We start from the raw sequence: 22349 nt of genomic DNA, 5'->3' as shown, positions 1-22349 counted from the left end.
ATTGTGAACAGAGAAGCAATGAATATGGATGAGCAAGCATCCCCATAGGGATGTGTAGAGTCCTTTGGGTATATGCCCAAGAGTGGTATAGCTCAATTTTCTGGTAGGCTGTTTTTCAACTTTTTAAGGAACTTCAACACTGATTTCCAGTGTCTAACCAGTTTGCACTCCCAGCAGCAGTGAATAAGTGTCCCCTCCCCGAGTCCCCCCCAGCAGGTGCTCTCATTTCTTTCCTTGGTCTTAGTCATCTCAGGGTAAGATGAAATCTCAAAGTAGTTTTAATTTGCATTTCCTTGATGTCTGAAAACGTTGAACATTTTAGAAGTGTTTCTCAGCCTTTTGTGTTTCATCTTTTGAGAACTTTGTTTAGTTCTGTACTGTATTTTTTTTTAATTGGGTTATTTGCTTTCTTGATGTTCAGGGTTTTTTTTTTTCTTTATATATTCTAGAAACTAACCCTCTGTCAGATGCATAATTGATAAAGTTTTTCCCATCCTGTAGGCTGCAGTTTTGCTCGAATGATGGTGTCTTTGTCGTACAGAAGCTTTTTAGCTTTGTGACATCCCATATATTAATTGTTGGCCAACACAGACCACAGCTTTGGCAGGACCACAGACCCAGACATTGCCTTCGTCAGCAGCTTGGGGCCAATGTCACAGTGGCTCTGGGTGGCAGCATAGGCATCCAGATCAGTATGGGCCCAGTGGCAGCATGGCTTTCAAACACCAACCTGGTCTCAGGAGGCAGCAGCTCAGACCCCAGAAATCCACAGGGTCTTTGATGGTAACAGGTGCCACTGATATCAACACAGACTCTGGCTGCTATAGCACCATGGATCCAGACATGGCCCTTGGCAGCAGCCTGGGCCCTGACATCACATGGTCCCAGGTGACAGCATTGGCCACTCAGGTCAGCATGACCCCTGCAGTGACATGGCCCTTGGACACTAACATAGATACAGGTAGTGGCCCCGGGCATCCATGCGGCCTTTGGTGGCAACATGGGCCATGGACATCAACACAGACCCTGGCTGCAGTAGGACCCATACATGGTCCTTGGCAGCAGCCTGGGCCCAGACATCACCATGGTTCCGGGTGGCAGTGCAGACCACCCACATCAGCTTCTTCCTCATCACCTTTGCCTCCTCAATTACACCTCTCTCCACAGCACATGACCCTCTCCTCTTCTCTTTCTCTCCCATTTCTCCACCATACAATTGCTCATTCTAATTGTGCCCAGTGGGCCTGTGAGTGTCCTCCACCTCCCCAGACCAAGCAGGGCCGGGTGGGCCCCAGATCCTGTTTTCTAATCCTATCTGTTAGTGTCTTTTTATTGGAGAATTGAGATCATTAATATTAGTGTCTACTAATTCCTGTTACTTTCTTGTGGTGCTATGGGTTCCCCACTTCGATTAATTGTTCTGAGATTATTTATTTCTTGTGTCCTCTTAGGGGTGGTGAATCTTCTCTTCAGACTGAAGTTTTCCTTCTAGCACCTTATGTAGAGTTGGATTGCTGTACAGAAATTGCTTAGAATTGCTTTTATCATGAAATGCTTTTCTTTCTCTGCCAATTGCTGGGTATAGTAGTTTGGGCTGGCATCTATGGCTTCTCAGACTTTGTGGAGCATCCATCTAGGCCTTTCTGGCTTCCCGAGTCTCCACTGAAAAGTCAGATGCTATTCTAATGGGCCTGCTTTATATATGACCTGGTCTTTCTCCCTTCCAGATTTTAATAGCCTTTCCTCGTCCTGTCCATTCAGTGTTTTGATTATCATGGGGAATTTCTTTTCTGGCCCTGCCTATTTGATGTTCTATGAGCTTTTTGTATCATTTATGTTTATCATTTTGTTAAAAATATTTTCTATGCCTTTGACCTACGTTTCTTCTCCTTTCTCTATACCTATCATTTGTAGGTTTGGTCTTTTCATAGTGTGCCAGCTTTCTTGGAGGTTTTTTTTTTTTTTTTAGATTTAGATTTGTCTTTGATTGAGATATCCATTTCTTCTACCTTGTTTTCATGACCTAAAATTCTCTCTTGTTTTTTAATCTGTTGGTGAGGCTTACCTTGGAGGGTTTTTTGTTTGATAGTCTAAGTTTTTCATTCCCAGCTTTTTTTCAGCTTGGGTTTTCTTTAGTGATTCTATTTCATTGTTAAATTCTACTTTCATATCTTGAGTCATATTACTTATTTAATTCTACTCTTTGTATTTTCAAGATCTTCCTGAAAGCATTTATTCTTATCCTCTTTAAGGTCCTTGAACATCTTCACTTTTGAAGTCCTTACCTTCTGCTCCGGGTCGTTTGTTTTCTCCTGCTACACCGGGCTCCTTCCTTTGACAGAGGCACATGGTCTTGGTCAGTCATTCATCTTTGTTTTTGCGCTGGGGTCTAGGCATCTGGACTTAGGGCATTTTAAGTGTTTCTAGGTATAGAAATCTGGCCTTGCCTTTTTGGGTGGGTGTTCTCTGGTTCTTTGGCTGCCCACTCTGGGTCCTGTCAAGTGTGGCAGCTGTGAGGACCCTGTTGCTGAGCTGTTTTCTGTGGTTTGTCAGGGACTCACAAAGGAGCAAAGATGGTCTAGGAGAAAGGATGGAAGGGGAGGCAGGGGAAAGTGGGGGGCCTGACCTTGAGTCTGCATTAAGAGGCCCCGTCACAAACATGGTCAGCACAGCAGTGTAGGATCCTTCTGCCCTGTCTCTGGGGAAGGGCCACATATGAACAGACACGGGCATGAACAAGACTCCTTTCTGGAAACAATGTAAGCAAGAAAACATGAAACATATCTTTAATTTTGTATAAATCAGTCAGTCTACAGTCCCTTATTCAACAAACTATCTTTCAAAACAGAAGACAAAGCAAAGCTGTTTTTCAAATTAAAATAGAAGGAATCCATCACCAGGAAACTCATATTACAAGAAGCATTTGAGGAAGTCCTGCAGACAGGACAATAACATCGGACAGAGAATTGGATTTCCTCAAAGAAATGAGAGTTAGGAAAAGCAATTCTATGAGGAACTAGAAAGATGGTTTTTATTTTTTAAATCTCACACAAAGATAATGGGCTGCTTAAAGCAAAAGCAATAACCGTATGTTGTTGGGTTTAGAGGTAAAACCTAAGACAACACTATTACAAAGACCTGGAGGGGAGAGATTCTTGCAAGATATATGGGTAATATAACATAATTTGGTACATTAAAGATGGATTCTGTAACCCTAAAGCAAGACAAGAATACTATAACAAAGAGTGACCTTCAATGAAGCAACAGATAAGATAAGATGGGGTCATAAAATATAATCAGCAGCAAATACGGCAGAATAGGAGGGCAGAGAAACAAAGAACAGGGTACACACAGGAAATAAATGCCAGGATGAACGATTTCAACACAACTACATCAGTAGTCATGGGCAGTGAGCATGCTCAGATTATCGGGTTGGACTTTTAAAAAGCAGTCCTTGGTTATATGTTACCTGTTAAAAAATGCAACTTCAGTATAAAGACATGTGTGCACTAAGACATGTATAATTATCCATTACCAGAGAGCTGAGTCAATTTGATAATGAAGCAAGGAAGGGCAAGTTGTCCTAACAATTACCCATAAATGCTTCAGAAGAGTGGTGTCAATAGAGGGTGGCTGGTACAGGAGCAGGCAGATGGAGACCAGTGCACAATACAGAACTGAAATGTGCCTTGGTGTGACTGGAGCTTTATGACCTTTCTAAAAGTGCTCCCACGCCCTGGAAGGAAAGGAGGCATTGTTTCATAAGTAGACTGCCTTCCATCTGGGTAAAGTGAAGTAAGTTTTACTTTACACTGTGTATAAATGGGAACACTGATCAGATTAAAGAACTAAAAATTGAAGGCAACACTTAAAAATTATAGAAGATTCTGGGGAATTATGAGTGTGTGTGTGTGTGTGTGTGTGTGTGTGTGTGTGTGTGTGTGTGACACCCAGTTTTTCTGTGGGTTCTGGGTAGCTTTCACAGCGCATATGCTTACCTGCTAAGCCACTCCCTCAGCCTGCTGGGGAACAGCCTGGTAAAATTAAAAAAAAACTTGGTAGAAAGTCCATCCTGCAGAAGACCATGACCCCTAAAATGGCAATCACAGAGAAAAAGTTAAGGGTTTCTGCTTTACAAAAGGTTCAGTAGACCGAGTCATTGGACAGTTGACAGAAGATATTTGGGGTGAAGATCTTTACAGTGGCAAAAACCTGACAAAGGACCAATATATAGACCCTGAACTGTCCGAGATGACAGCAGCTGGACACCCATTGTTAGTGACATTTACCTTTATATCGTGAAGTGTCACTGCACAGGTGTCTGCGTTCATGTAGTTCCATGAAAAGAAGACTCAGAGGCACCTTAAGAATGAATCTAGCCTTTGTCAGCCTCTAAGGACTGAAACACTTTCCCTTTGCCCAGGGCATTTTTATTTTTCTCAATATTTACACTTTAGCAAGTTGATTTCCATATGCTCAAAACAACCTGAAAGGAGCTCCCCAAAATACAATGCCAAAGGGCAAATTCCTCAATTGTTCAGGTACCCCAGCTTTCCGGGTTTCCTGAACCAGGTTTTGCACAGGCTTTGTATCCTTGGGAGACTCTCAGACAAGATTCACATAGGGCTATCAGAGAAACCAAAGGTATCGGTTAAACAAGGATGGATTAGGGCTGGCTAGGTGCTGCTCTCTGGAGCCGGGCCAGTGCAGCTCAGCAGAAATGCAGCCACAAGTTTAAGCTGCTGAAAATTAAATAATATTTAAAAACCCAGTTCCTCAGTCACATCGTCCACATTTCCAGCACTCTATAACTGCTTATGGCGGTATGTGCCATGTTTAAATGCACAAACGCATTTCCATAACTGTTAGCTGTATGTAACAGAAGTATTCTACGACATGCAGGGATGTTTTATAGAACAAGAAAAAAAAAGATAAGAAACCCATTAGGACAATGGGCAGTGGACAAAAGAGACCCCGACAGTTAGAAATGCACTCCTATCCCTCTAATACCGATTAAGTTGAAAGTTGGGCAATATCCAGTGCTCAGTTTGTAAAAATGAAGCTTCCTGCATTGACAGTAGCAACACGGAATGGTCTGGCTGTTCTGGAAACACTTGTTGCTGTCCACTTCGACTAAATGGGTGTGTACACCCGTGGCACTGATGTCCCTTTGTGAATCCCTTTCTTATTGCATACAACCATCAGAAGAAGAGCTCTTAGTAAGTTAATAGAAAAAGTTTTTTGTTTCGGTTCATGTGTATTTTGTTTGTTTGCTTGCTTTTTTAAAATTCTTGTGACAGTTTCTTGCATTTATAGAATGAATTTTATTCATCCATTCTGCACTCTTACCTCCTTCTTTCTACCATCGAGGCCTTTCTTCTTCCCAGCAGCTCCCTCTCTCACTTTCCGGTCTTCCTTTTGTATGTGACCCACAAAGTTTAATTCGAGTTGCTCGAATAAGTGTGAGCAGAAGGTTATTTACAAGGTAGGCAATACAACAGCAGCTAGACCACTGAAGACAGTGATCTCCCCGTGTAGTACGAATTCCAGCTGGTCTCAATAATACCAATCCGGAGTCAGATAGAGGGGTAAATGCTGAAAGATCAGAGATGTAAAACAGCCAGTCACCTCTGACCTCTACAATTCCTCAGCCTAAAAAAGGGGGGGGGGGGCGCTCCTGTCTCCTCCCGCTTTATATTCCTCTCTCTGCCATATCACTTCCTGTCTCCACCTCCCTAGTGCTAGAATTAAAGGTGTGTGCCTTCCCAAGTCCTGGGATCAAAGGCATGAGATCCCAAGTGCTGAGATTAAAGGTGTGTGCCACCACTGCCTAGCTTGTATGGCTAATGAGTGGCTAGCACTCTGATCTCCAGGCAAGCTTTATTTGTCAGAGCACAAACAAAATATCATCACATTCCCACTGCCAGACTGCCCCCCACCAAAGCCTAAGAAAGCATTAATCGCTAATAGACCCTCAGGGAGAGATTGGAACTCACAGCTCCTCTCCCACTCCTGATGAAATATTGGTGAGCTAGAGTCCTGTGCAGGTCTTGTGTGGATAACCACCATTGGAGTTAATTACAATGTGCAATGGCTATATCACATCCAGAAGACAACCTTTTGCTCCACATCTTCTAGCCCCTGGATCTTCTATTCTTTACACCCTGAGCCTCAGAGAAGATCATATAGACACCCCGTTTATATTATTCTGCCATCACTTATTCCACCATCACATTCTGGCCAGTTATGGGTTTCTGTATTGACCATCACTCTTCTGCAGTTAGAAGTTTCTCTGATGAAGGCTGAGTATAGGACTAATCTATAGATATAAACATAAATATCTAGAAGGCAGTTTGATACCATGACTATTTAACAAAGCAATGGTATTAAGTCCCCTTCCCAGGGTGTATGGCCTCCCAACCACAGGCTCACGACCATCTTTATAGAACTAGGCAAGAATTCACTCCTGTGGAGCGGACCTCAAATCCAATCATAAAGCAGTTGTTACATCCATAACAACCCTACCACTATTGCGCCATACAGTACAACCTGCCTGGCAGTTTGGTACTGTGGCTGCAGGATTTACAGCTGGATAAGACTGTGGACAATATTTTCCCCACAGCATCCTACACAGCACCTTCTGATAATATGAAAACTAGCCCGTAGGGGAGGAGCTTCTAGCTTGTTTCATTGATTTTTCTGTCCTGTGATAAAAGTCTGCAGCGTTTTCAGCAAAGGCCTTTCCTGTCTAGTTCTGGTGGGGAGCCAACAGCAATGACAGTGGCCTGTACGGTTTTGGAGGCCCCTCTGGTCTCCCTAACTGTTGCACTTTTTTTGGTTTGGATACATTGTCTCCCTAAGTAGCCCTGGCTCGCCTTATAGTCACTGGATAGCCTAAGATGTCCTCAAACTCATGATAACCCCCCCCACCTCAGCTTCTTAGGTGCTAGGATTTTATGCATGCCCCACGATGCCCAGTTTATGACTGAAATGTGAAATCACCAAATGCTAAAGCTGAGAAACCCTAAAGAAACTAACTCCTACCCAAACCAAAAATCTTTAGAGAGGTGAACAAAATAGAAAAGATTGGGAATATGGGTTTCAGTCTAGTAAACCAGATTTCAGGATCCTAAAAGCACTATAGATGTAACTTGAGACACCCACTAAAGAACACCATGGATTTTTCTTTAAAGACTCATAAATTATGTAAGGGTGTATACCAGACACATCGGAGCAGGACTGCAGAGGAGCAGAGCCAACAGAAGGGCCCCTCAGAGATGAGGAAACAAAGCAGTTCAGAGGTCATGTGAGCTGCTGCGGACAGTATGTGAATGCCTGAGGAACATCTGCACTCATGGTGACCGATGGAGGAAGGCTATGGTGAACAGAAATTCATGCGTAGAAGGAAGAAAATCAAAGGTCAGCGTGTGGAAGCGACCTTGAAGGGGAACCAACTGGCTTTCTCTTCCCTATGGATGTCTCCTGCTTGCCCCAGAGGCACAAGTGAAAGTGGAAACGAGGTTCCTGTGACTGGAGTCTTTCAAAATGGCAACTTAGTAATACTTCCTCTCCAGGGAGCAAAAGTCCAGTCCAGGCTGAACCCGACGTCTGTCTAGGGTTCGAAGCATTCCGAGTAAGGAAAGGAGACATCGTAGGACCAAGCAATACTTTACGAGGAAGTGAGACTGCCTCTGGCTAGGGAATCCCATCAAGGAGCAAGCTGGAGACACTGCGGAAGTTCTTCGGTACCCCATTGCCTGTAGATGCAGACTCATGCCCATCTTGCCTCCACTGTCCTTCCCACCCCCCTCCCAGTACCAGGAGCTCCGCCTCCTCCAAGCTGACGTACTCAGTGTTCCAGCCATTGGCAAGTTTCCTCTCTTTTGCTGAGAAGCATCTCCCAAAACTCCTTTAGACGCCTGCTCACTGCCCTCCCGCCTCCTGAGACCTTTTCAAACTCTCCGGTCCTTCATGAATACCGCTTATGACCTGCTGGAGCACACACGTCCAGAGCATTCGTCACTTTGTGTTTTCATTGTTACGGGCATGCTATTGTCTTCCAGAGCCTGTTGTTTCTGCCGAGAAGTCAGCTATGAGTCAGTGGCTTAATTTTTAAATTCTTATCTGTTTATTTGTTATTATTATTATGTGTGTGTGCGTAAGTGCCTTGGTGCATTGTAGAGGTCAGAGAACAGCATTGGGGAGTCGGTTCTTGCCTTCCACTGTGGGGTGCAGATCGTCATGTTTGTGAACTACGTGCTTTTGCCTTCTGAGGCCCTTGCTGGCCTATGTTTAAATAAAATCTTTTTATGTGCATTGCGTGTGGCATGTGCTCACAGTGTGTGTTCACTGAGTACGTGTGTGCACGTGTACGTGTGTGCCTGTGTGGAGACTTGAGGCCAATGCCAATAGTTTTCTCTCTCCATCTTATTCACCGAGGCAAGGACTCCCAACGGAACCCAGAGCTCACTAATACAGTTCCAGGGATCCCCTGCCTCCTCCTTCCAGTCTCTGGGACTACAGGGGACTACCACACCCCACCCAGCATTTACATTGCACTCTAATGTTTTCTCTAACTTTAAATCAACTATAAACTCTTGAAATGGGGCTTCTGCCTCACCTCCTTGCTCCTCATCTCAGATTCCTTCCCATAGTTCCTTTGTGGTTGCGTTTGCTGAGATTTGAGATTCTCTTCTGACCCATCAGATGCTCATTCATTTCTTCCTCAAATGTCTACTCTTCCATATCCACAGTTATTGAATTCATCTTTGATTTTTTTCAAATAATCTCATCTTTCGTTCTTTAGAGATCACAACAAGCAATTATTTTAGAGTCAGCTTTTCCCTCTGGATTCCTGCTGGTTTTTAGGCGCTGTGAAGGAGCTGGAGGAAATAATTTGCTTCCCTCATCCCAAGGTCAATGGTTGTGTTTCTCATGTCCAGGTCCCTGAGAACCATTGTTTTCTATGTTTTGTCTGTCCTCCCTGCCTCATGGGGGGGACGGGGGCTGCTTCCTGTGGGAGGGTAAATATAGTCTCCTTTTTTACCTTGGTTAGGAGCAAAGGTCTACTTTTCTTTTGAAACATAACTTATGTGGGCTGGAGAGATGGCTCAGTCAGAAAAATGCTTGTCACACAAGCGTGAGGACCTGAGTTTGATCCCCAGAACCTGCTTAAAAAGAAAGTCAGGTGGAGGGGGTCACTTACAATCTCAGGCTGGAGAAACAGAGACAGACAGACCCCTGGGGCTCACTGGCCAGCCAGCCTGACCTACTTGGTGAGTGCCTGGTAAAAGTGAAAGACCCTATCTCAAAAACAAAAACAACCAAGCAGGCTGGGCTTAGTGATGCATGCTTTTAGTCCCAGCATCCCAGCACTTAGGAAGGCTGAGGCAGGCAGATCCCTGTGAGTTTGAGGCCAGCCTGGTCTACAGAGTGAGTTCCGGGATAGCCAGGACTACTTGGTGAGACCTTGTCTCAAAACAAAAACAAACAAAAACAAAAAACAAAGAATCAACAAGATAAACTGAACCAGAGAAACAATAGCCAATGTCTTCTGGCCTCCAAGGGCATGTGAGCATGTGCACGCACACACACACACACACACACACACACACACACACACACACTTTGTGTATTTTAGCTTGAAGAGTTACATTTATTGTGTTCTAATGTTGGTTAACTCAAATGCTCGTTTCCACTTTCTTGGAGACATGGGCATTTCATTATATTTTAACTAAGACAGCGACCAACCTGAAAGTCTCCTTAGTAGATTCTATTGTGCAAGATGGGCCCAATTCTTCTAAGCTCCCTGTCTTTGCCTGTAGTCAGTGCCGGCCAGACTTCAGAGCCTCTTTCCCAGTAGCTGGGGACAGCTTTCTGCTGCTGTCCTTAGTCCTCAGATATTGTCACCATAGCTGGCTTCCCCTGAAGCAGGTATGGTCACATGGGTCATGTCCACCCACAGTCACCAGCTGTCTGTCCACAGAAGCCCTGGGCTCTGCACAAACCTTGGGGCTCTGGAAGATTTTGACATACGTTTTAAAACCCAGCCCCGTTATCTTTTGGGTGTTTGTGGATTTCTAAAATCAGTCTGCGTTTATCCAAAGCTGTTTCTCCCTTTTTCTCCTCTTTCTCTATTCCCACCCCTGGTCAGCAGTGTTTCCATGAGCTCCAGCTTCCATGCTGCCCAGCCAGACTCTCTGGGGTGTCAACTCCGCCCCATGGGCACCATGGTATGCCTATGGCTGGTGTCATCAACGGTGTCGTTAGAGGCGGACACATGTGTGAGTCCCTGCCCACAGGCCAACTCGCCGTCACATCGGTGTTGACCTGCTACAGGCAGGAAGCTGCTAAGCCAGAGCAGACTTTCTGTCCTGCTCGAACCTCACCCATCAGAGACACGCCCTCCTGAGGGCATTGCTCCATTCCTCCCTGCCCTCTCTCACAGACTTCTTCTGGAACAGTCTGTGCTTGCTCCCTTCACAGCCTCACACCTGGCCCCATGCTGATCTAGCTTCGGCAGGGCACGCTCAGCCTCCCCGCGCATCTCCCAGCCCTTCAAGTCTCATCTTGCTTGTAGATGCAGAACCACCCTCTCCTCTTCCCGGGCCTTCTCCATCCTCGGTCTGACCTCTCCCGGCTCCGGTGTTAGTCCGGAGGGCTTTGTCCTGATCCCTTGCAGGAGAACCCACAGCTCCAGTGGCTTTGATGACTGCAGTCTGATGGAGGTATACATCAAAGAATGAGACAACTTCGTAACCAAGGGAGTATACCAGATCCTGTATTAGACCCTGGGAGGATTTCTGTGGAAGAGAATCAAGCCAGCTGAACAAGAATGGCATGAGGACACACCTGTCGCTCCTGGGCGTGGCATCTGAACGCTGACAAGTCAGTAGTGGCTTGCGTATCCGGAATATGCAAGGCAGGTTCCCACGGTCAGAATAGTATACATCTGGTATTTCATGTAAATGCAGAGTAATCCATCAAATCAGGGAGCTGGATGAGAGCCCACTGTCTCAAAATGCTGAGACCATTCAGATGTATCTGTTGCCACTGACTTGACATGCGTGTCTGTGGACAGTAAGCTGCCCTTCTTCTTCGGCTGCTGGTCTAAACAGTCTCAGCTGGGAATCCTCCTTCCTGTCAAGACTCTACATTCCTTCCCAGCTACGTTTGAAGTCACCTTACCAAGGAACTTATCCACGGTCCCATGTGTGAGCATCCGAGGACTCCCCGTCATTCTCTTGTGACTCTAGTGACTCACGGACCAGCCTTCCCCTACCACTCTGTAGGCTTCTTGAAGGCAGGTCTGGTCCCTCACAGCAGCCATAGAAGCGCTGACCACTGGCCACTGAGCGAGTGCCTCTGACAGATAAGCCTGGAGATTTCTGAGGAAGGTGGCGACGCTTGCAAGACAGATTACAAGACTTGGGGCAGCTCACCCACCAGAGAGGCCTGGTGTGACAACCTGGCAGCCACCGAACTAGGCAGACCATTTCCCGAAGAGAAGAGGCCAGGGGAGAGCGGTCCAGGCTGTCCCTGTCCCGGACTGCACCGCATTCTGCCAACAGACTGGAGGCATCAGCGATGTGAAGACGAGGAGAAGAGGGTGATCCGTTTATACAGCTCAAGTAACGGCCCAGGCCAACTCAGAGTGTGGGGAGGAGGCACCTCAGGCTTAACATTCTGATCGTTCCAGCCATCCAGGTGCCTTTCAGATCTGTTTCTCCTTCCTTCTGCTAGAGCTTCTGGAAACTTCTGTGGCCGCAACTCCTCCTGTGCCCGAGTCTGCTCACCCCCCTTGTTCCACAGCAACGTTTGCACCTGCCCTCCGTCTGCCGGCACACCAGCTGCTTTCCCTAAAATCCTTTCTCGGCCATGCTCAGTTCTTTTCTAGATCAGTGGTTATAGGCTGTAGCTGGGTCACAAGCCAGTTTTTAGACGCATCCTTTGTTTTGTCTGCGGCAGTACTGGGAACCAAACCCAGGGCCTCGTGGGCCTTGTGCTTATGAGGCGAGCACTCTATCACTGAGCTAAATCCCTGGCAGCGTCCTTTATGTTGTAAAGATACTCTTTTTTTTCTTTCTTTCTCCCTTCCTTCTTTCAAAATACAAGTCTCTCTGTGGAGCCCAGGCTGGCCTTGAACCCACGATTCTCTATTTTAGGATGTAGCGCTAGCTATCAATCAGCCCAAACTGAGCCAAGTGTCGCTCCCTCTGGAAACGCTGTCAGGCTTGGGTGTGTGCCCAGAGAGGTTTGCTGCCTCCTGCTTGCTGCCGTTTAAAGCGGTAAGGCCGTGGAAGGCCGTGGAAGGCCAGGAGACAGAACTGTCAGAGAGGATGGCTATCTGGTCAGGACTTGGCATCAGTGAGGGGCCAGCCTCTCCATCGGGCCCAAAAAACTTGCCCATCCTCAGGCTGCGCAAGATTTTGCTACAAAGGAGAAATGCGTGTTATCGGTATGGAGCAGGTAGCTTGTAGCAGCCAGCAGGCTGTCATCCTCAGATCCTGTCAATAACCAGAAATCTGAATGTGAGCAGGTGATAAAGACACCTGTGACATGGCTGTGCACCAGTTGCCCACGGCTGTCTCCCCAGATGGTGGCCTCCTATACAACCCATGAACAGAAGAGGCGCCATTTGCTCTTTCAACAGAGAGGGACTAAGGACCAAGGTGTTGCAATAATGGACTCCCCAGAGGAGGATCCGAGGTAGGGACTCCCAAGAGACCGGAAGCCAGAGCCAGCTCAGGGCCAGAGCCCTCGTCCCCTTGGGGCGTCAGGGACTGGTGCTGAGGAGGAGCCTCGGCTATCTGCCAAACTGCTGGCAGCAGCCCGCCCAGCCCTCTCCGGGATGGGCAGCTGTTCAACACAAAGCCCTCAGGGAAGGGGAGTGTGGAAACCTCAGGCTCAGCGTCACTGGAACAGAGCCAAGGACAGTGCGCCCCTTCTCCTCCGTCTCCTTCTCTACTTTCCCCAGGTTGTTCAGACGGAAGTCTGTAAACCAACACATTTGACAAAAGACCACAAGGAGACCCCGGGAGAACGTTCTTTTCCCCTGAGACGGTTTCACCTGAGTTTCACCAAGGAGGAAATAGTGATAATTGTGGTGACCGCCACATGTTTGCAGCAAGCGTGAGACTCGACGGCACCGTGGGTTTCTCAGGACAGTCTGGAGAGCTGACACCAGCATTTCCCGAAAAAGGAAACAGGTTCACTTGCCTGGGGTGGCCTTGGCAGAAAGGGGCAGCCCCAGGGGAAACCACAGCCCACGTGACGCCTGCTCCCTGTGCCATGACTCTGCCCTGCAGACAAGCTTAATGGGAGGAATCTTCTAGAAGCGTGTCGGGGGTCTGAAAGATAGAAAGCTACATGGCTGTGCTTTCTGTTGCTTTGTGGTATCAGACTGACTTTCAAGAATGGGGCATGAAGAGCAGGCAGCGTAAGAAATGGTGGAGGCAAAAAAGACTGTGTCCACTGGGTCCACTGGGTCCAGGAGGGTTTCCTGGGTCCCAAGGACCAGACCGCTTTGGGGTCCTCTGACCAGCTGACAGATGCGAGACGAGGGCAGGAAGGACAGCAATCCTGGAGCAGGAGATTAAAAAAAAAAAAAAAAAAAAAAAAAAAAAAAAACGCCTGGAGGGCCATGGTGGCTCAGGCTTTAATGCCAGAAATTTGAGAGGCAGAGGCAGGAGGATTTTTGTGAGTTTGAAGCCAGCCTGGTCTACAAAGTGAGTTGAGTCCCAGGACAGCCAGGGCTACATAGTGAGACCCTGTCTTTAAAATAGCTTAACAAAACAAAACAAAACAAAAAAGGCTTAGAGAGCAAAGAGTCTTCAGGGAAAAAAATAACAAAGACCAGAAGAGGCTTTTGCTAGGGGAGTTTGCAGGACCTGGACTAGAGGGAGTCTGGCTTGATGTTTGAGACTCACTCCCAACACACACACACACACACAGAGAGAGAGAGAGAGAGAGAGAGAGAGAGAGAGAGAGAGAGAGAGAGAGAGAGAGAGAGAGAGAGAGGCAGACAGACAGACAGACACAGAGAGACAGACAGAGGGAGAGAGTGATCATAGGAAAAGGCCTGAGAAACAAACAGATGCCTAAGTAGAAATTTTCCCGAGCACAAAAAAATGACCACTGTGTGGAGAGGAGGGCAGAGCACAGGCTGCAGGAGGCCATAAGTTAGGGGAGGGTGGAGGGAGGGCAGGCAGGGAGGGGCGTGTGAAGATCACAGAGTGTATGGGAACAGAGCAGACATGTGGGCGAAAAGAAGGTTCTGTTTTGTGTTAGGTGAATTGGGAAGGGGCGTTGAAGGACTTGAAGAGAGAGACCTCAGAGTCTGCCCAGTGTTGGAGGCAGTCTTGGCAAAGAAACCTCGTCTCTTTCATCAGCTGCCCACAAGGCTAGTGAGTGATTGCCCACATTCCCACAGCCACCCTGGGCCCTCAACACTCCCCAAACTGGCTTTCTCATGGGCATCTAACTCATCTTTGATGTCTCATCCAAACACACTGCTGATGTGCTATGGAGTCCGCATCCCTCTTTAGCTCCCTGTCTCTCTTCCAGCACCGTTAACCCATTGCTTTTGAGACATGTCCTCCAAGTGTGTCCCTTGAAAATCTTTATTCTGGTGTCTTGTGTATGCTAGGCAAGTGCTCTACCACTGAGCTACACCCTAGGTCCATTGCATCCATCTTCTGTCTGATTACTGTAGACAGGGCTCTGAACTGTCTTGTTCATCGGGGTACCCTTTGTGTGTCCACTGTTTACGTAGGGTTGGGGAGAGGTGAGCCCTTTCCATAGCCATCCTAAGGGTGACAACCAATGCTCCTCCATTAGATGACTTAGACGGGTGTTGTGGTCTGAGTGTGAAATGTTCTCTGTAGACTCAAGTGTTTGACCCCTTGCTCCCCAGCTGGTGGCTCTCTTTAGGAAGGTCGTTTTCAGGAGGCAGATCCTTGCTGGAGAAAGTGGGTTATTAGAAGCAGGCATTGGATCTTCATAACCTGTTCAAGCTCTCTTTTTCCTGTGTGTAGACGCAATGTGGCTAGCCAGCCTTCTGCTCCACCACGTCCTCCCTGTCTGCTGTCATGGCTGCCCTGCCGTGATGGACTGTATCCCTCTGGAGCTGTAAGCCAAAGTAAACTCTTGAGTTTCTTTTGTTAGGGTGGTTTTATCGCCATAACAAGCAAGTAGCTAAGACTACAGTTAACAAGAGCCGAGAATGATACATTTTGTTTGATCAAAGTTTTACATGACCCAAAAGCCCTCAGAAATGAACACCCAGGACAGATAGAACTATTTTATTAATATTTTTAAAGTGTGTGTGTGTGTGTAGTATGTAACTACATTAGTGTGATAGTGTTTCTGGTTTTTGGTTGAGACAGGGTCTCATTTAACCCAGGCTGGCCTGAAACTTGCCAAGTAGCTGAGGCTGGCCCTGATGTTCCTTACGCTACCTTCCAAGTGCTGGATTCCAGGCGGGCACCACCACGGCTGGCTGGCTGGAGCTAGTGGGACAGAGCATGGAAAAGCCCAGAAAAGCCCCTGTTAAAATTCTTCCTGGCCTCTCAGTGCGGCACTACTTCTGCTCGGGCTTTCGCCAGGAGCTTCTAGAATAAAGGTTCAAGTGGGGAAGGAAGGGAGCGGCCTTTCCAGATTTCATGGCTTGCATTTGAGTGAAGGGCTCCCAGTGTCTACCACCCACCTTGGGCACGAGGGGCCCTGGTTTCAAGGATGCAGTCAACTGGAGGGCAGAGGGTGAGGGAAACTGCTTCTCTTGAGAGCTTCTAAACCCCTTCAGCTCCAAGTGCCTCACACGCTCACGTTCCCTGCCTTGAGTGGCATTTGTTCCTCTTCCCGTTAATACAAAAGTGAAGTGATTCATTTTAAACTTGGAGAAAAAAAAAAAAGATGCTGAGAACAAGAAAATTTCTGGGGGAAAAAAGGTCTAGGAATGTGGTACAGATGAGATCTAAGACAGACCCATTTACAGGAATCGGAAGAATGGGTACGCTAAAAATCAAAGGAAAAAGAGATCAGTGGAGGCGAGGAGCAGCCAACCAAACAGACAGGACCGCTCTGAGGGCGTGAGGACGACATTTCCATTCGAGGGTGGAAGGAGGTGATGGGTCAGCACCGGTGTCAGGACGGATGGGCCTTTAGAACGACATGGTGGCTAGGGTCGGTGGTAGAGAGCGCTTGCCTGGCATGCAGGAAGCTCTGGGCCCGGCCTCCCGCACCACAGTCAATAAACAGATAAACAAATACATAAACAAAATTGAAAAATGAATAAAAAGCATGCGTTCATGTTTTGTTCTTTATATCAAAGACTATTACAAGGAATTATAAAATGCAGAATTTTTTTTCAACTATGTTTTAATTATGTATAGTGGGAAAGTATTTCCAGGGTCCCCAAGTAAACAAGAAACTATAAAGAAAAAGGCAGAAACACGAAGACTGAAATAATATCAACCTTTAATTTCATAAGAAATAATACTGAACAGTGCGGGGGCAGGCGCTGCAGAAACGGCTCAGTGGTTAAAAGCACTTGTTTATCTTACAGAGGACCCATGCTTGATTCCTGGCGCCCACACGATGGTTCACACCACTATAATTCCAGTTCCAGAGGATCTGATGCCCTTTTCTAGCCTCCACAGGTACCAGGCATACATGGGATACACAGATATACATGCAGACAATAACACTCACACATAAAATAAAAGGAATAAACCGAATTTAAATTCTTTTTTAAAAAATTAAAAAGTAACAGTTTTAGAAGCCAGCCAGCTTCTCCTCAGCTGTCTTTCTCTGACGTGGAGATAACAATTTGGCCACGGTTTTCAAAAAAGAAAAAAAAAAACTTCACAAACTTCAAAATACAAATAAAGACTCTCACAATACATGACAAATGCTGGTTCATGTGTGCAGCAGTGTCTTTAAGATTACTGTAACCCACCGGGCGGTGGCGCACGCCTTTAATCCTAGCACTTGGGAGGCAGAGGCAAGTGGATCCCTGAGTTAAAGACCAGCCTGGTCTACAGAGTGAGTTCTGGGACAGCCGGGGCTACACAGAGAAACCCTGTGTTGAAAAACAAACAAGAACAAAAACAAAACAAAACAACGAAAAACAAAAACAAAACAAACACTTTATAATGCAGAGCTAGTAAACATCTCCTGAACAGAGACTCAACACCATTGGGCCATACACATATGTCGTTATCAGTAGACTTTAACTAAATACAGATGTCACTAAGGAGATAACAACACCTGTGCATATGTGTGCGCATGTGCATGTGCATTTGCACACTTTTTCGAATTCAGAGGCCAGATGCTGGTGACAACCGTCTTCCTCAGTTGCCCTCCACCCTAGTTGTTGATGCTGGGTCTCTCTCACACTGCACGTGGACTTCAGCGCTTCAGCTAGACTCCCAGAGGTTCAGCTAGAAACCCCAGAGATCCCCCTGCCTCCAGCCCTTACCACTATATAGGCCTGCAGCCCTACATAGCTTCTTATATACATGTTGGGGACCAAATCCAGTTCCTCAGGCTTGTATGGCAAGCACTTTGCCAAGTGAGCCGGCTCCCGAGGCCCACCATCAATTTTTATAGTCAGACTGAAGGCTAATATACAAGAATGCTCGTGGTGGCACAGCCTATAAAGGCTAATCATTAATTGATTTGTGACCCCACATCTGGGTGTAGAACTAGACAAACAGAAATGGAATTTGGAACAGATGTGCACTCCCGTATCCACTGCAGAAACGGTCTCAAAAGCAATCTGAATGTGTAGTAACAGATGAAGGGATGAGGGAGTGTAGTATATTTGCACCCTGGATGGAAATCCTGCCATGTGCTATAACGTGCACGAACCTTAAGTCATCGTGTAAACTAAAATAAGCCAGTCACAGAGTCCGATGCTGTGTGACTCCACGTCAGTGAGGTAAAGTCAAAGTCTTAGACAGCACAGTGGTGGCCACCAGAGCTGGGGAGGCTAAAAAAGATGCTTTTTGGGGCCTCCAACATCTGTTGTCTTTTTCTTTCACTGAAATGAGTTTTATCAGTGTATATTAGTTACACATAAGAAAGGGTTGCCATTGTACCATCTCATACATACATACAATGCCCTTTGGTGGTTGTGCCCTTCCATAACCCTTTCCTGTCCCACCGACCCCTCCCCTTCCCAATAGCCTCCCATGTACTTCTCTGTCTCCGCCCGAACCTCCAGAAACTCCACCTACGAGAGAAAACATATTTGCTTTTTCTGCCTGGCTTATTGTGCTTAACATGGTGATCCCTAGATCAATCCATTTCCCTGCAGGCAGCACAGTTTCTTCACCGCAGAGTACTGCTCGTATTCCTCTGTATCCCGGACGGCAATCTGCTTTATTCAAGCCATGGTAGGAAGTTCTCCATACTTATTCCTCCAGCTGGAGCTCAACAAGCCGGAGTCAGAGCCAGCATTAGACAGTGTCAGTCTACACATCGCTACAACCATAGGTCATTTGTTTCCGTAACAGGATGAGTGTGAAAACAGCCACGATTAAACATGTGCGTGCAGATTTCTCTGTTGTAGTCTACCTTTGAATCCTTTGGGTAAATACTTTGAAGAGGTGTAGCTAGAGCATGTGATATTTGGGAATAGCATTTTTCTGAGCCCTAACATTAAGACAACATGCTCACAACAGTCTGTGGTGATACATGCCTTTAATCCCGGCCCTTGGGAGGCGGAGGCAAGGGATCCCTGTAAATTCTAGGCCAGTCTGGTCTATATAGTGAGTTCCAGGTTAGCCAGGCATACATGGTAAGACCCTGTCACAAAAACAAAATAAATTCACACAAAACAACAACAATTTATCAAGTCCACCAAAATGGAAGTAGGAGGTAGAGTGCAGCTTAAGAAATCCAGTTGAAAACTTTCATTCGGTTTCTGCCCTCTAGTGGACAAAAGGACAAATGCGCTGTTTGTCTCGGATCCTGTTCTGTCCTTTTAACTACAGTACATGCATGCTTACTATGGTTCTACAAATATTCTCTACAAGTTAACCGTGTCGGTTTCGCTCCTGACATCGCTGCCCTGCGTTTTCAGAACAAGTTCCACCCCTGCATTCTTTCAACCTCTCAACTCTTCTTCACAGTTTGTATTTCCACTTTAAAGGACCCCCGGAGGATCCCCCTGGGTCCACCGATAATCCCAGGTGTCCCTTGCCTCAAAGTCAGTTCACTAGCGAGTGTCCTTCTGTCTTTGAGCTTAAAGCGCCATACCCAGAGGTGGACCACACTTTCCATCTTCACAGGTTTGAATTTCATCTTTCAGTTTGTCTCCACAGAACCGGTACAACCTGAAACTGCCTTCAAGTAAGAAATAAGAGGCGGGGGTGGGGGTGGGGTTGGGGTGGGGTGGGGGAGTGGAATGTTTCCTTTGGTCAAAAATAAAAGTCTTCCCCACAAAGCTCTCTGGATTTTTTTCAATGTGTTCTGTCAGTAAAATCAAGTCTCTTTGCTAGCCCTGGCTGCTAGTGTGGGTTAAATATGCAAATGTTGGCCAGGTGGTGGTGGTGCACGCTGTAATCCCAGCTCTTGGGGGGCAGAGGCGGGTGGATCTCGGCTTCTTTGCGCCAACACTCACTGGTGTCACCAGAGAGGTCCACTTCTACATTCATGTCAAAGACAATTTTCGGTCTGTTTTGTTTTGTTTTTTGAGAAAAGTTTTCTCTGTGTAACGGTCCTGGCTGTCCTGGAACTCTCTTTGTAGACCAGTCTGGCCTTGAACTCAGAAATCCACTTGTCTCTGTCTCCTGAGTGCTGGGATTAAAGGCGTGTGTCACCACCGCCTGGCAAAGGCAAACTTTTATAACTCAAGAAAAGAACAAAAATGAAGAAATTTCTCAAAAACCTCTTCTTCTTCTTCTTCTTCTTCTTCTTCTTCTTCTTCTTCTTCTTCTTCTTCTTCTTCTTCTTCTTCTTCTTCTTCTTCTTCTTTTCTTTTGGTTTTTCGAGACAGGGTTTCTCTGTGTAGTGTTGGTGCCTGTCCTGGATCATGCTCTATAGTCCAGTCTGGCCTTGAACTCACAGAGATCTGCCTTGCTCTGCCTCCCAAGTGCTAGGATTAAAGGTGTAGACCACTGCCTCCCGTCTTCTTTTTTAACGAAAAAAAAAAAAACTTTCTGTAATAAAAAGTTTTGGCTTTAAAGATTATTTATGCTCTTGGGTTAAAAAACAATTTGGAAAAACCCTGGATCTTTCTGTCTTCTGAAACAGTCCCTGGAGTCACCGACTTTAGTGGTAGAAAGGGTCCTGGCCTCTTGGGACAGTGTCCACTCTCCCCTCTGAGAACATAGATCTGCTTGGGGCGACCGTTCAGTCAGTAAACTACTTGCCACAAAAGCGTGAGGCCCTGTATTTGACCTTCACTTTCAAAACTGGACATGGCAGTGTGTGCTGTAATCTCAGCACTGGGAGGGATGTGGAGCTGGGCAGGTCCCTGGGGCTTGCTAACCAGCTGCTCTAGTTTACCTGAGAAGCTCTAGACCCTGAGGAACTGTCTCAAAAAAAAAAAAAAAAAAAAAAAAAAAAAAAAAAAAAAAAAAAAAAAAACGGGAGAGCTGATATGGTACCTGAGGAACAAGGTCTAAGCACCCAACCTCTGGTTTCCACACTCCTGTGCACATGACTGCATGTGCGCGCATACACACACACACACACACACACACACACACACACACACACACACCACACACCAGTTCTGGGAAAAGGGACCAGGAATGTGTGTCCCAGTCAATGAGGGTCTTCAGTAAGGGGTTTGTGGTGTTGAATAAGAATGGCCCCTATATGCAGGGCGGTGGTGATGCACGCCTTTAATCCCAGCACTCGGGAGGTAGAGGAAGGCAGATCTCTGTAAGTTCGAGGCCAGCCTGGGCTACAGAGTGAGTTCCAGGAAAGGCTCCAAAGCTACACAGAAAAACCCTGTCTCGAGAAAAAAAAGAATGGCCCCTGTAGACTCATATATTTGAATGCTAAGGGAGTGGCACTATTTGGAAGGATTAGGAGGTGTGGCCTTGTTGGAGGAAGTGTGTCACTGGGGTGGGCTTTGAGGTTTTGAAGGCCCATGCCAGGCCCACTGTTTCTCTTCCTGCTGCCTGTGGATTCAGCTGTGGAACTCTCAGCTCCTTCTCCAGCACCATGTCTGCCTGCACGCTGCCATGTCCCACCATGATGATAATGGACTAAACCTCTGAAACCAGCCCCAATGAAATGTTTTCCTTTATAAGAGTTGCCGTGGTCATGGTGTCTCTTCACGGTAATCGGAACCCTGACTAAGGCAGGGCTCTAGCTCCTTCCAGCCAGTGCCAAGGGATAGACATCTGGGGACAGCTGGCACAGGAACCTCAAGACCCAGGGTAAGACAAAGTACCTGCCACGAGAAGTATGAAGTATGAGCTGGGACGCCCTGCTGCTGATGCTAAGATTGGCCCTTGTCACATATACACAATCCAAGTTCAAGGAGGCAATAAGAAGTACCGTGCCCTAAGAGTGGACGTGGAGAACTTTTCCTGGGTCCCTGAGCGTTGTACTCACAAAACAAGGATCACTGATGTTGTCTACAATGCTTCCAATAATGAGCTGGTCCTCAGCAAGACCCTGGTGAGGAACTGCGCTGTGTGCTTATCCACAGCACACCCTACCGACCGGACCTCGGTACGAATCCCACTATGCACTGTTCCTGGGCTGCAAGAAGGGAACCAAGCTGACTTCTGAGGAGGAAGAGATTTTAAACAAACAAACAAAAAAAATCAAAGAAAATTCAAAAGAAATATGATGGGAGTAAACAGACTGCCCAAATCAGCAGTCTTCTGGAGGAGCAGTTCCGGCAGGGCAAGCTTCCGGCCTGCACTGTCTCAAGCCCAGGCCAGTGTGGCCGAGCAGATGGCTATGGGCTAGAAGGGCAAAGAGCTGGAGTTCTGTCTGAGGAAGATCAAAGCCTGAGAAGGCAAATAAACCATCATTCACAGGTCATGTAATAAAGGTGTTTATTGTTCTACAAGAAAGAAAGAAAGAAAGAAAGAAAGAAAGAAAGAAAGAAAGAAAGAAGGAAGGAAGGAAGGAAGGAAGGAAGGAAGGAAGGAAGGAAGGAAGGAAGGAAGGAAGAAAGACAGGGCTATAGGCAGAGTGGCCCTGGTGAAGCCCTTTTCAGGCTGCTGGGACACCCCACAATCCTGAGCAAACTTTGCCCCCAAACCCTTCACCCTGCAGGGTTCTGGAAAGGAGGTCAGCCCTTGCCCAGCGGCCAGACCCATTCTGGTGTGCAGAGGGGCGACGCTACGAAATGCTGTCCCAGGGTATTTACTTCT

The 22349-nt window shown here is 46.8% G+C and overlaps 1 pseudogene; it reads left to right on the top strand.

The window, feature by feature from the left end:
- Nucleotides 1-831: 831 nt before the first annotated feature.
- LOC102910354 (small ribosomal subunit protein eS8-like) lies at nt 832-21984 on the top strand (annotated as a pseudogene).
- The last annotated feature ends 365 nt before the right edge of the window (nt 21985-22349 follow it).

The sequence above is a fragment of the Peromyscus maniculatus genome, chromosome 19 (genome assembly GCF_049852395.1).
Source record: "Peromyscus maniculatus bairdii isolate BWxNUB_F1_BW_parent chromosome 19, HU_Pman_BW_mat_3.1, whole genome shotgun sequence".
Lineage (NCBI taxonomy): Eukaryota > Metazoa > Chordata > Mammalia > Rodentia > Cricetidae > Peromyscus > Peromyscus maniculatus.
This window is presented reverse-complemented; position numbering and strand designations above follow the sequence as displayed.